The 12,500-nt window shown below is 61.0% G+C and overlaps 2 non-coding genes and 1 pseudogene across 2 annotated transcripts in view; all 3 read left to right on the top strand.

Moving 5' to 3' along the window:
- Positions 1–5,228: 5,228 nt before the first annotated feature.
- On the top strand, positions 5,229–7,619 carry LOC145273552 (small subunit ribosomal RNA; annotated as a pseudogene).
- A 395-nt stretch (positions 7,620–8,014) lies between these two features.
- Positions 8,015–8,172, top strand: LOC145273303 (5.8S ribosomal RNA). The gene has a single exon (XR_013866299.1). It is a non-coding gene; the product is annotated as a 5.8S ribosomal RNA (ribosomal RNA).
- Positions 8,173–8,767: 595 nt separating this feature from the next.
- LOC145273152 (large subunit ribosomal RNA) overlaps positions 8,768–12,500 on the top strand; it is a 5,724-nt gene continuing 1,991 nt past the window's right edge. The window contains exon 1 of the ribosomal RNA XR_013866183.1: positions 8,768–12,500. This exon is cut by the window's right edge and continues 1,991 nt beyond it. This is a non-coding gene — a ribosomal RNA (large subunit ribosomal RNA).

Here is a 12,500-nt window from a genome sequence, read left to right as displayed (position 1 = left end):
TTTCACAACCGCCCGGCTTCTCCGACATATGTTGGAAAGGAGTAGCGATCGAGCGACGGGGGCTGTCGGTAGGCGGCCGCGGGTTGCATGTGTGCCCGGGACAGCACCCCCATCCAACTAAGGGGTGTCCCCGGGGGCCAGGGGGACCTCGTCCAGGTCGGCCGGGCGCTTCCAGACGCCTACCGACACCGGTCAGGTCGGCGAGGCTCCCGGCGGCCCCGAGCGGGACCACAGGTTGCGGAAGGCGTCCAAGTGAGCGGCGGCGAGAGGCGGAGGCCCCCGGGGTCGACTCCGCGGCCCCCGGGTCGGTGTGCGGGCCTCCAGAGCTCGATAAAGTAGTGGTGTCGCTAGCGGTCGAGAAGGCACTTTTCGACGCCTACTGCCACCCCCACATGGCGGTAGGCGCAAAACTGGAAAATCGCCGACCAGAAATGTCGCTTCGTATAATCGACGTTTTTTTTGACCACCATTTTCAGGTGTCGGAGGTGGGTCTGGACGAATACCAACACCATTTCTGGGGTTTCACAACCGCCCGGCTTCTCCGACATATGTTGGAAAGGAGTAGCGATCGAGCGACGGGGGCTGTCGGTAGGCGGCCGCGGGTTGCATGTGTGCCCGGGACAGCACCCCCATCCAACTAAGGGGTGTCCCCCGGGGGCCAGGGGGACCTCGTCCAGGTCGGCCGGGCGCTTCCAGACGCCTACCGACACCGGTCAGGTCGGCGAGGCTCCCGGCGGCCCCGAGCGGGACCACAGGTTGCGGAAGGCGTCCAAGTGAGCGGCGGCGAGAGGCGGAGGCCCCCGGGTCGACTCCGCGGCCCCCGGGTCGGTGTGCGGGCCTCCAGAGCTCGATAAAGTAGTGGTGTCGCTAGCGGTCGAGAAGGCACTTTTCGACGCCTACTGCCACCCCCACATGGCGGTAGGCGCAAAACTGGAAAATCGCCGACCAGAAATGTCGCTTCGTATAATCGACGTTTTTTTTGACCACCATTTTCAGGTGTCGGAGGTGGGTCTGGACGAATACCAACACCATTTCTGGGGTTTCACAACCGCCCGGCTTCTCCGACATATGTTGGAAAGGAGTAGCGATCGAGCGACGGGGGCTGTCGGTAGGCGGCCGCGGGTTGCATGTGTGCCCGGGACAGCACCCCCATCCAACTAAGGGGTGTCCCCCGGGGGCCAGGGGGACCTCGTCCAGGTCGGCCGGGCGCTTCCAGACGCCTACCGACACCGGTCAGGTCGGCGAGGCTCCCGGCGGCCCCGAGCGGGACCACAGGTTGCGGAAGGCGTCCAAGTGAGCGGCGGCGAGAGGCGGAGGCCCCCGGGGTCGACTCCGCGGCCCCCGGGTCGGTGTGCGGGCCTCCAGAGCTCGATAAAGTAGTGGTGTCGCTAGCGGTCGAGAAGGCACTTTTCGACGCCTACTGCCACCCCCACATGGCGGTAGGCGCAAAACTGGAAAATCGCCGACCAGAAATGTCGCTTCGTATAATCGACGTTTTTTTTGACCACCATTTTCAGGTGTCGGAGGTGGGTCTGGACGAATACCAACACCATTTCTGGGGTTTCACAACCGCCCGGCTTCTCCGACATATGTTGGAAAGGAGTAGCGATCGAGCGACGGGGGCTGTCGGTAGGCGGCCGCGGGTTGCATGTGTGCCCGGGACAGCACCCCCATCCAACTAAGGGGTGTCCCCCGGGGGCCAGGGGGACCTCGTCCAGGTCGGCCGGGCGCTTCCAGACGCCTACCGACACCGGTCAGGTCGGCGAGGCTCCCGGCGGCCCCGAGCGGGACCACAGGTTGCGGAAGGCGTCCAAGTGAGCGGCGGCGAGAGGCGGAGGCCCCCGGGGTCGACTCCGCGGCCCCCGGGTCGGTGTGCGGGCCTCCAGAGCTCGATAAAGTAGTGGTGTCGCTAGCGGTCGAGAAGGCACTTTCGACGCCTACTGCCACCCCCACATGGCGGTAGGCGCAAAACTGGAAAATCGCCGACCAGAAATGTCGCTTCGTATAATCGACGTTTTTTTTGACCACCATTTTCAGGTGTCGGAGGTGGGTCTGGACGAATACCAACACCATTTCTGGGGTTTCACAACCGCCCGGCTTCTCCGACATATGTTGGAAAGGAGTAGCGATCGAGCGACGGGGGCTGTCGGTAGGCGGCCGCGGGTTGCATGTGTGCCCGGGACAGCACCCCCATCCAACTAAGGGGTGTCCCCCGGGGGCCAGGGGGACCTCGTCCAGGTCGGCCGGGCGCTTCCAGACGCCTACCGACACCGGTCAGGTCGGCGAGGCTCCCGGCGGCCCCGAGCGGGACCACAGGTTGCGGAAGGCGTCCAAGTGAGCGGCGGCGAGAGGCGGAGGGCCCCCGGGGTCGACTCCGCGGCCCCCGGGTCGGTGTGCGGGCCTCCAGAGCTCGATAAAGTAGTGGTGTCGCTAGCGGTCGAGAAGGCACTTTTCGACGCCTACTGCCACCCCCACATGGCGGTAGGTGTAAAATCGGAATAGACCGGACCAGGAATGTCGAGGGGGAAAAAAATGACAAAGTCCTGGTGTGCCTAGCCTACGAGAAGGCACTTTGCGACGCCTACCGACATCCCCATGTGGCAGTAGGCGTAAAACTGGAAAATCGCCGACCAGAAATGTCGCTTCGTATAATCGACGTTTTTTTTGACCACCATTTTCAGGTGTCGGAGGTGGGTCTGGACAAATACCAACACCATTTCTGGGTTTTCCAGTTTGAAAGTTTTATAAAACATGTTCGGTAGGAAGCACACTTTGGTGTGTCGGTTCGTCGGAGCAGCGACTCTTTGCCTCGTGGTGGTCCGGAACGTCTCTACGGGCTTGTCGCAAAGGCGTCAGAAAGTGGCATCTCCGCCGCCTAGGGCTGTCACCGTTATCGCTGTCGCCCCGCGCTCCAACTTGTTTTGATCCGCCGCCTTCGTTCCTGCCAACCGTGCGCCCGCTCATCGTCGTTAGGTTATAATACGTGGTACGTGTGTGTGCTTCTCCGTGGACCTAGGGCTGCTCGACGTGTCGAACGATATGTTGGAACAACTAACGGCTCCTTTTCCTGGTTCCATAGTCGTCGTGGTACCCGCGTCGTCAGCCATATCTATGTCCACCATGTTTAGCCGATACGTTTGCTGCAGCTTCTGCTTCCGCCTCAGCGTTCGCCGCTCTCAGCCGCCGCTGTTGTTGCTGCCGTTCTGCCATTCAACCACTACCTGCGAATCTTTCGATGATCGGCCGAACGACCCATCGCTGTGCGACCGATAAATCCTCCGGATTAGGGAGAAACGCCGCCGCTCTCTGCCGCCGTCGAACGGAAAAACGTACATTGTAACGAACGAACGAACGAACGAACGAATTAACGAACGAGCGAACAAACAAACAAAAATAGCCGCGGGGGATGCACTATGTAGATCCTGATCCCCTTGTAACCATACGTACGTTGTTCGATGCTCTCCCGTCCTGGAAGTCGCCGCAGCAAACAGGAGGATGAGCAGCAGCAGGCGCCGCCGCCGTAACCGCCGCCTGCCTGCCGCCTCCTACTCCTGTCAGCGTCCGATCTCACAGCCGTGTGAACGTTCGCTGACACCCGATTTCTTTCCGTCTGGCAAAACCTTGGACGTCCCGCTCGCGGTACACGTGCTGCAGCGACTTCTCGTCCGACAACGCATAAGCGTCGACGTCTGCCGCCGCATCTTCTGATACGTGGACGGTGATAGCGCTAGTCCCTTCTTGCGCCACCTCCACCTTTGTTAGCGCCAAAGAAGATCGATCGAGCAGTCGTGGTCGCAGTCGATTAACCCGTTTTCACCGTCCGCAGTTCCCAAGCCGCCGATCAAGTCGTTGCTCTTCTTGTTCGTTCTTCCCATACCGTCGATTTGCACGGCTGCCGGATGAGCCATCCTCTGTCCGGCGAAGCGCTCACGTCAGTGATCGATACTTGCACCGACAGTCCTCCCGCTCGCGACTCGGTGCTCGATCGGACTCGTTCGTTTTTATCTCGATGCGATTGTGAAAAGGGGGACCGGTCGTCAATGTCGTGTGTGTCGACGATGTTGTTCGCCCGGTCCGCCGCGTTGTTGTCGTTTTTTTTTTTTTTTTTTTTTCCCCTAACGTTCGCCGTCGCACGGACGAAAGGGTGAGAAAAAAAAAAAGCTCGAAAAAGCCGCCCAAAAAAATCGGACCGAGGAGCCGCTTGCGAGAACGCGCCATGTGCACGTTGTCTCTCCTCGGTTTTCCGAGCACGAACACGACGCCGGTCGGTCGGTCGGTCGACGAAGGCGACGACGAAGGTGACGGGAAAATTTACGCCGCCGCTGCCCTGGTCCCAGCTCCTCCCCGATGACGGCTGTGATGTTGACGTTGACGTTGGCGACGACGACGACGACGACGGAGACGACGACGACGACGAGACGGCATCGATGGCGACCACGATGACGACGACCTCGACGAGTTCAGTCTGCACCTTGACCTCCGATGTCCGTGTGCACTGCCGTCGTGCTGTTTGTCGTTTGTCGTATGTATCGCTGTCAAGGGTGCCGTTGTCGTTGTTGTTGTCGACGTTGTTGCTTGCTCTCTCGTCTCGGTCGGTTGGTACGTTGATGACGACGACGACGACGAAGACGACGACGACGACGACGAGAACGGCATCGATGGCGACCACGATGACGACGACCTCGACGATTCCAGTCTGCACCTTGACCTCCCGATGTCCGTGTGCACTGCCGTCGTGCTGTTTGTCGTTTGTCGTATGTATCGCTGTCAAGGGTGCCGTTGTCGATGTTGTTGTTGTCGACGCTGTCGTCTGTTCTCTCTTCTCGGCCGGCTGTGACGTGGACGTTGACGACGACGACGACGAGACGGAATCGATGGCGACCACGATGACGACGACCTCGGCGAGTTCAGTCTGCACCTTGACCCTCGATGTCCGTGTGCACTGCCGTCGTGCTGCTTGTCGTTTGTCGTATGTATCGCTGTCAAGGGTGCCGTTGTCGTTGTTGTTGTCGACGTTGGTCGCTTTCGTTCTTTGAGTCTCGGTCTCGGTCCAAGTCAGGGGAGAAACAAAAAAGAGGCCATCAGCGCGGGCAGCGCGCTTCTACTGACGGCGAACCTCCTCGAAAAACAAATAAACACGTGCCCGTCGTTGTAGTTGTCTGTCTTATGTCGGTCGGTCGGTCGGTCGGTCTGTCGTTCTGTCGAAACAAAGTCCCAAATTCCAACGATACCTGGTTGATCCTGCCAGTAGTCATATGCTTGTCTCAAAGCTTAAGCCATGCAAGTGTAAGTTCACGCCACGCATTAGAACGGGCGAAACCGCGAATGGCTCAGGAACCGGACCTAATCCTCGGGACCGTATTCCTCCTCGGAGGCGATGGATAACTGTGGCAATTCTAGAGCTAATACATGTGACACAGGGCCGCGATCGGTCGGCGCGCCGTCGTCGCCACGCCTCGCGCGCTGGCACCCGCGTCGGCCGTTCCGGGTCGCGGCGCTACATATTAGACTGAGACCGATGCGCGTCATTCCGTCCTCCCGTCGTCGGCGTTCCCGCTCGCGGGTCCGTTCGGTGGCGGGGCTCATAGGGCGGCGCGCTCCGCTTTGGTGACTCTGGATAACTCACTGGTCGATCGCACGAGCTTTCACGCCCGGCGACGGGTCTCTCGAGGGTCCCGCCCTATCAACTGTCGACGGTCGGTTAAGTGCCTACCGTGGTTACTACGGGTAACGGGGAATCGGGGTTCGATTCCGGAGAGGGAGCATGCGAAACGGCTACCACATCCAAGGAAGGCAGCAGGCGCGCAAATTACCCACTCCCGGCACGGGGAGGTAGTGCACGGGGAGGTAGTGACGAAAAATAACGACGCGGGACTCTGTCGAGGCCACCGCGATCGGAATGAGTACACTTCAAATCCGTTAACGAGGACCAACCGGAGGGCAAGTCTGGTGCCAGCAGCCGCGGTAATTCCAGCTCCGGTAGCGTATATTAAAGTTGTTGCGGTTAAAAAGCTCGTAGTCCGAACTCGGGTTCGTGGTCGCGCAAGCGGCCCCGGGGGCGCGGCGCCATCGTCCGTCGTTGACTTTGGTCGTCCGTTCGCATTCCCTGCCCTTTCCGCCGGGGTCAACCGCTAGCATACCCGCCACGCGGTCCTGCCGGCGAGGTGGACGAGGAGGTCGTGATCGGGATCCGGGAAAAAAAAAACAAGTGGTCGTCGGTTCGGTTCCGGGAGTAGTCTAACGGGGGGGTGCTACGTGTGTGTGTTTGGGTGTGTTCATTCGCATCCCCGCACTCTGACCCCCGCCTTCTCTCCCTCTCCCTTTCCGCGCGTTCCTCTTTTTTTTTGAACCCCCCGGTCCGCTCCGAGTCCCTGCTTCGTGTCTTGTCTGCGCGCGTGTTGCGGTCGGCGGTTTCTCCTCCAAGGGTGCTCTTAACCGAGTGTCCGCGGCGGCCGGTACGTTCACTTTGAAAAAATTAGAGTGCTCAGAGCGGGCTGTTCAAGCTTGCATACGATAAGCATGGAATGATGGAAGAGGGCCTCGTCTACGTCTGTCGGTCTCCGTCTACGGCGAGGCAATGATCGAAGGGAGCGGTCGGGGCCACTCGTATTGCGACGTTAGAGGTGAAATTCTTGGATCGTCGCAAGACGAACTGCAGCGATGGCGTGTGGCAAGCACGTTTTCCTCGATCAAGAGCGAAAGTCGGAGGTTCGAAGACGATCAGATACCGTCGTAGTTCCGACCGTAAACGATGCCGACCGGCGATCCGCCGGCGTTCGCTTCCATGACCCGGCGGGTAGCCTGCGGGAAACCAGAGTTCGGTTCCGGGGGGAGTATGGTTGCAAAGCTGAAACTTAAAGGAATTGACGGACAGGGGCACCACCAGGAGTGGAGCCTGCGGCTTAATTTGACTCAACACGGGAAAACTCACCCGGTCCGGACACCGGTAGGATTGACAGATCGATAGCTCTTTCTCGATTCGGTGGGTGGTGGTGCATGGCCGTTCTTAGTTGGTGGAGCGATCCGTCTGGTTGATTCCGATAACGAACGAGACTCCGGCCTGCTAACTAGTGCGCCGATGTCAGTGATTTTTACGGCGGGCTCGGCGTCCTCCGTGGCGCTCGGGTCCGGGTCGGTTTTCTCACGCACTTCTTAGAGGGACGGGTGGCAGAAAGCCACACGAGGCGGAGCGATAACAGGTCTGTGATGCCCTTAGATGTCCGGGGCCGCACGCGCGCTACACTGGAGGTATCAGCGGGGACTTCGCCCCGGCCCGAGAGGGTTGGGAAACCTCTGAACCACCTCCCGTGATAGGGATCGGGGCCTGTAACCAACCCCGTGAACGAGGAATTCCCGGTAGGCGCGGGTCAACAGCCCGCGTCGATCACGTCCCTGCCCTTTGTACACACCGCCCGTCGCTACTACCGATCGAACGGTCCGGTGAGGTCCTCGGATCTGGCCGACGACGCCGCCGGGCAGTGCGCGACGTGTCCGTCACGACACTCGTGCATCTACGCCTCGGCGTTCGATGCCTGGAGGAAGACGACCGAACCCGATCGTTTAGAGGAAGTAAAAGTCGTAACAAGGTTTCCGTAGGTGAACCTGCGGAAGGATCATTACCGTTTTCCCGTTCGAGACTGGTTTGTTGTTTTCCGGCCTACCTCCTCTGTCTGTCGGCGTCAACGCCTCGAATGCGCGCAAACAAACCTATAAAAGGCGGAGCGAGAGATAGATTTGTGGTGACGCGGAGGTTTTTAAAGCCCCAGCTCTTCTTGCTTGCTTCCGCGTCTTACCACCTGTTTGTTTTTTCGCCCACCGCAAGTGATGGCCGCTTCTTCTTTGCCTTGTCGCCGCTTTATCGTTTTTTGTTTTTTTTGCAGCCGCTGTGCCACCGCCGCTAGCTAAAAACAAACTACTCGCGACATTGCAATGCCGTCACGCCTCCTCGCACAGACCTCCTCGCACACTACTAAATCTATATAAACAAAAACTAATATAAAAAACCCAAGTGCTGAACCCTGGACGGGGGATCACTCGGCTCGTCCGTCGATGAAGAGCGCGGCCAGCCGCGAGAACTGATGCGAATTGCAGGACTCAGTGAACATCGACACCTCGAACGCACATTGCGGCCCCGAGATCCCTTGTCTCGGGGCCACGTCCGGTCGAGAGGCGGAACGTTACATGTCTTTCTCCGTTAACGAAACGACATCTTGCCGTCCCCGTGCCCGCCCGGTCCTCGGCACGGTGGTAACCGGGACGTCGCAGGAGCGAGTGACGAGGGGGAAGAAAAATAAAAAAAGAATTGACTCCTTTCAATGTCTTTTTTTTTTTTAAAACCCTCTCCGGCCTCCTCCTTCGTCTCCCGCTGGCAGACCGCGGAGTCTTTTCCCTTTTCGACCGCGTGAAGAAACACTGTGGAGGAGGAGCAGGAGGAGTCTGTCCGAAAGCAGCCGAAGGGAGAACAAAACAAAAAAAAAAGCACCGACCTAACCGACTGCCGACGTAAGCGCCGCCTGCTCGTCTCGCTCTCTGCCTCATGAAGGTGTCTCTCAGCGACGCCTCGAGCAGCGCGACGAGCACGGCCGTCGCACCGTAAAAAGGTGGCCGCGTCGTAGGCAACGTCGGATGGGGAGGACCCACGCTTTTTTTTTAATTGTTGGCTTCTTCATTTTCGGTCGGACGGGCGCTATATCGGCCAGCCGTCGTCACACGGAGGGTACCGATCGAGATTCCTCTCCTCCAAACACCACACTCTACTAAAAACCGCCGCCCTCGGCTCGGACGAGACGACCCGCTGAACTTAAGCATATCGCTAAGCGGAGGAAAAGAAACCAACCGGGATTCCCTTAGTAACGGCGAGTGAACCGGGAGAAGCCCAACGCCGAATCCCGTCGCAAGTTAAAGGCTTCGGGACGTGTGGCGCATGGGTCGAAGGCAGCCGTTCGTTTTCGTCTCGCATAGTTCGGAGTTCCCTCGATCGGGGCCGCCCGCGGCGGGTGCCAGGCCCATTCGGTGCGGACGGCGAGCGACGGCCTTCGATCCGAGAGTCGGGTTGCTTGGGAACGCAGCCCAAATCGGGTGGTAAGCTCCATCCAAGGCTAAATACCGGGACGAGTCCGATAGTCGACAAGTACCGTGAGGGAAAGTTGAAAAGAACTTTGGAGAGAGAGTTCAAGAGAACGTGAAACCGCCCAGGGGTAAACGGGTGGGACCGCTCACCGCGATCGCGGGGGGACTCAGTCCGGTGCTGCCTAGGCTCGAGCCCAAACTCGATGTGTGTTCTTGAAAGAGAGGCCGTCGCGGCACAGGTCGTCGTTCGTCGTGTCCGCGGGGAACTCGTTCTCCGCGGGCCAGCTTTTGTGCCCGCGTCGCCGACGAAGGAGACGGGCCGCGTGGATAGCGGGAAGGGAAACGTGGTGACGACCGCGGCGTCGGTAGGTGGCTGCGTCGGTTGGCTGCGACGGAGGGGACTCGTCCTCTCGATCGCTGCTGCCGCCGGGCCCTAACCCGCCGCATCCGTCGCCGCCGCTTCTTCTTTCCTCCTGCTCCCTCCGCGCGCGACTCCGCTGCACCCGTCCCCTTCTCATCGCTCGGCGTAATCATGGCGCGGGCGCTTCGGCGCGACCTCCGCGCGGCCGGCACCGGACGCACTTCCCCTCCGGTCCGTCGTCGCGACCCGTTCCCGGCGTGCAGGTCGAACACGCGGGTTTTTTCTCCGTAGGCGGCAGGCGTTTCATCACCCTGAAAACCCCCGTCTTCCCACCTTGTGAAGTCGGGGGCCACCGGCCGTCGGGCCCGCGAACGTAACTGCCCCTTTCTGCCGGGAACGGAGGAAATCTGACACGATCCGTTACACGTGGCGAGCCGGTCCGTTTTGATCCCGCCGGAAGTCGCGTGCGGGCGACGCACTCTGTGTGTCGCTCCTTAGGCGCCCCACCGTCTCGGGCGCGTGCGCGATGAGAGGCGGGATAGGACTGGCGCGGCCTCGCCGTCACGCACCTCGCCGACGTTTCGGGTTCTTGTCGGGGGCAACCCCGCCCGCGCCCGTTTCCGTTTCCGGAGAGGTCGCTCGGCGACGCTTTTTTACTCGAGCCGCCCGCCACCCCGGGTCAGCGACGTGCATCGGCAACCCACCCGACCCGTCTTGAAACACGGACCGAGGAGTCCTGGCCGTTCGCGAGTCGTAGGGGCCACCTCTGACTAACCCCGAAGGCGAAGCGAAAGCGAGAGAGCGTGTAGGAGGGCGTCGATCGGGAGAGGTGTCGTGGCAAAGTCGTCCGGGGGTCGTCGGGGGGTGTCGTCGGTCTCGTGCCGTCGTCTTCTCCTCGCCTCACCCGCCTCCGAGCCGTGCCCGATCCCGCCGGCGCGGCGTGTTTTCGGCCTTCCGCCGTCGCTGCTGCGGTGCCCGCAACTTTTCCTTTTTTCTCTCTTCCCGAGAGAGATAGGAGAGGGAAGGCTCGTGGCTGACGTGCGGTTGTTTTTCCCTCCTCCCCGAGAGGGGACCGGCGCATCTTCCAAAAAGGGGAATTGCCGGGCGCCAGCTTCCATATCCTCCTTCCGCCCATCGGTGAGATCCCGCGGCTTGAACTAGTCCTATTTTGTCGTCGAGTTTAGGCGCTGCGCGCGGGCGCATCACCCCCGGGTCGGTTTCCCCTTTTTCCGAGTACGACTCGGCCGACTCTGGCGTAGCGAGCGACCAGGGACCCGAAAGATGGCGATCCACGCCCGGTCGGGATGAAGCCAGAGGAAACTCTGGTGGAAGTCCGAAGCGCCTCTGACGTGCAAATCGATCGTCGGAACCGGGTGTAGGGGCGAAAGACCAATCGAGCCGTCTAGTAGCTGGTTCCCTCCGAAGTTTCCCTCAGGATAGCTGGCGCTCGATCGTCGCAATTCCATCCGGTAAAGCGAACGATTGGAGGCCCCGGGGCCGTTCACGGCCTCGACCTACTCTCGAACTCGGAACGGGTGGAACGGGCCGACTCTCCCGAACGACGGAGCCGACCCATCCGGCCGCCGCCGCCAGCACGCTTCGCTGGGCGGTTGGTCACCTCGAATGCGAGTGCCAAGTGGGCCACTTTTGGTAAGCAGAACTGGCGCTGTGGGATGAACCAAACGTCCGGCTAAGGTGCCTAACGCGACGCCCATGAGATCCCCGAAAGGGTGTCGGTCGATATAGACAGCAGGACGGTGGCCACGGAAGTCGGAATCCGCTAAGGAGTGTGTAACAACTCACCTGCCGAATCGACCGGCCCCGAAAATGGATGGCGCTGGAGCGACGGACCGATGCCGGACCGTCGCGGCGAGGAGCGATGAACTTTCGCGCCGAAACGATGCCGCGACGAGTAGGAGGGCGCCGCGGCGAGCACGGAAGCCTAGGGCGCGAGCCCGGGTGGAGCCGACCGCGGGTGCAGATCTCGGTGGTAGTAGCAAATATTCGAACGAGACCTTCGAAGACCGAAGTGGAGAAGGGTTCCGTGCCAACGGCGGTCGAGCACGGGTCAGTCGGTCCTAAGACGCGGGCGAAAGTCTTCCCGAAAGGCGCCGGATCCGTTATGAAAGTGAAAGGAAAGCGAATCGAATCGAATCGAATCAAAAGCCCAAACAAAAAAAAAGCGGCCGGCCTCCCGTCGAAAGGGAATCGGGTTAATATTCCCGAACCCGGACTCGGAGAGGGCCCGGGGGTGGCGACGCTGTCGGCAGCGATGTCGGCGGCGCCCGTCGCTTCCCGGGCGAAACCGCGGTGACGCAAGCGAGCCCGGAGACGTCGCCGGGAGCCCCGGGAAGAGTTCTCTCTTCTTCGTAAAGGACCATGTCCGTGGAATCGGCTCGTCCGGAGATACGGAAAAGGTACCTGTAGAGCGCCGCGGCTCGGGCGGCGTCCGGTGCGCTTTCGGCGGCCCTGGAAAATCCGGGTCCGGTTTTCGCAGCTCTCGAGTCGGTCCGTACCCACCATCCGCAGCAGGTCTCCAAGGTGTACAGCCTCTCGTCGATGGCATCAATGTAGGTAAGGGAAGTCGGCAAAATGGATCCGTACCTTCGGAAGAAGGATTGGCTCCGAGGACCGGGTCGGTCGGGCCGTGCCCGCGCGAAGCGAGGAACCGGTACGGGGCTGTAGCGTTCGCTCCGTTCGCGCTTTGCGGCGAAGGCATAGGGGCCGCGGCGGTCCGTTGTGCGGCGGCGTGTTCCGGTCGAGCGGTCGCGGTCAAGCGAGCGTGTGTTGCGGGTCGGAGAGCGATACGGGTGGGAGTCCGCCGTCGGGCGGCAGGAGTGTGGCGTCGACCAAAAACGGCGGGGGACCGTCGGCGGGTCGTCTTTCTGGCGGCGGCGGTTCAAGCGGCTTTTCTGCGGGGTGCTTCGCTCCGGGGTCGGGGTGGCGGCGGGCGGCTCCAATCCGTTCGTCGCAACGTCTCCGTCCTCCTCGAAAAGGGGTGAGGCTGCCTTGCGGACGTGTCGTCGTCGCTTTGCCGGTGCGGTCTTCGTCGGCACCTCCGACGCGGCGT

Source organism: Euprymna scolopes, unplaced genomic scaffold, assembly GCF_053919585.1.
Source record: "Euprymna scolopes isolate OS-2025 unplaced genomic scaffold, ASM5391958v1 sca1, whole genome shotgun sequence".
Lineage (NCBI taxonomy): Eukaryota > Metazoa > Mollusca > Cephalopoda > Sepiida > Sepiolidae > Euprymna > Euprymna scolopes.
Note: the sequence above shows the minus strand (reverse complement) of the source record. Positions and strands in the feature narration are given on the sequence as shown.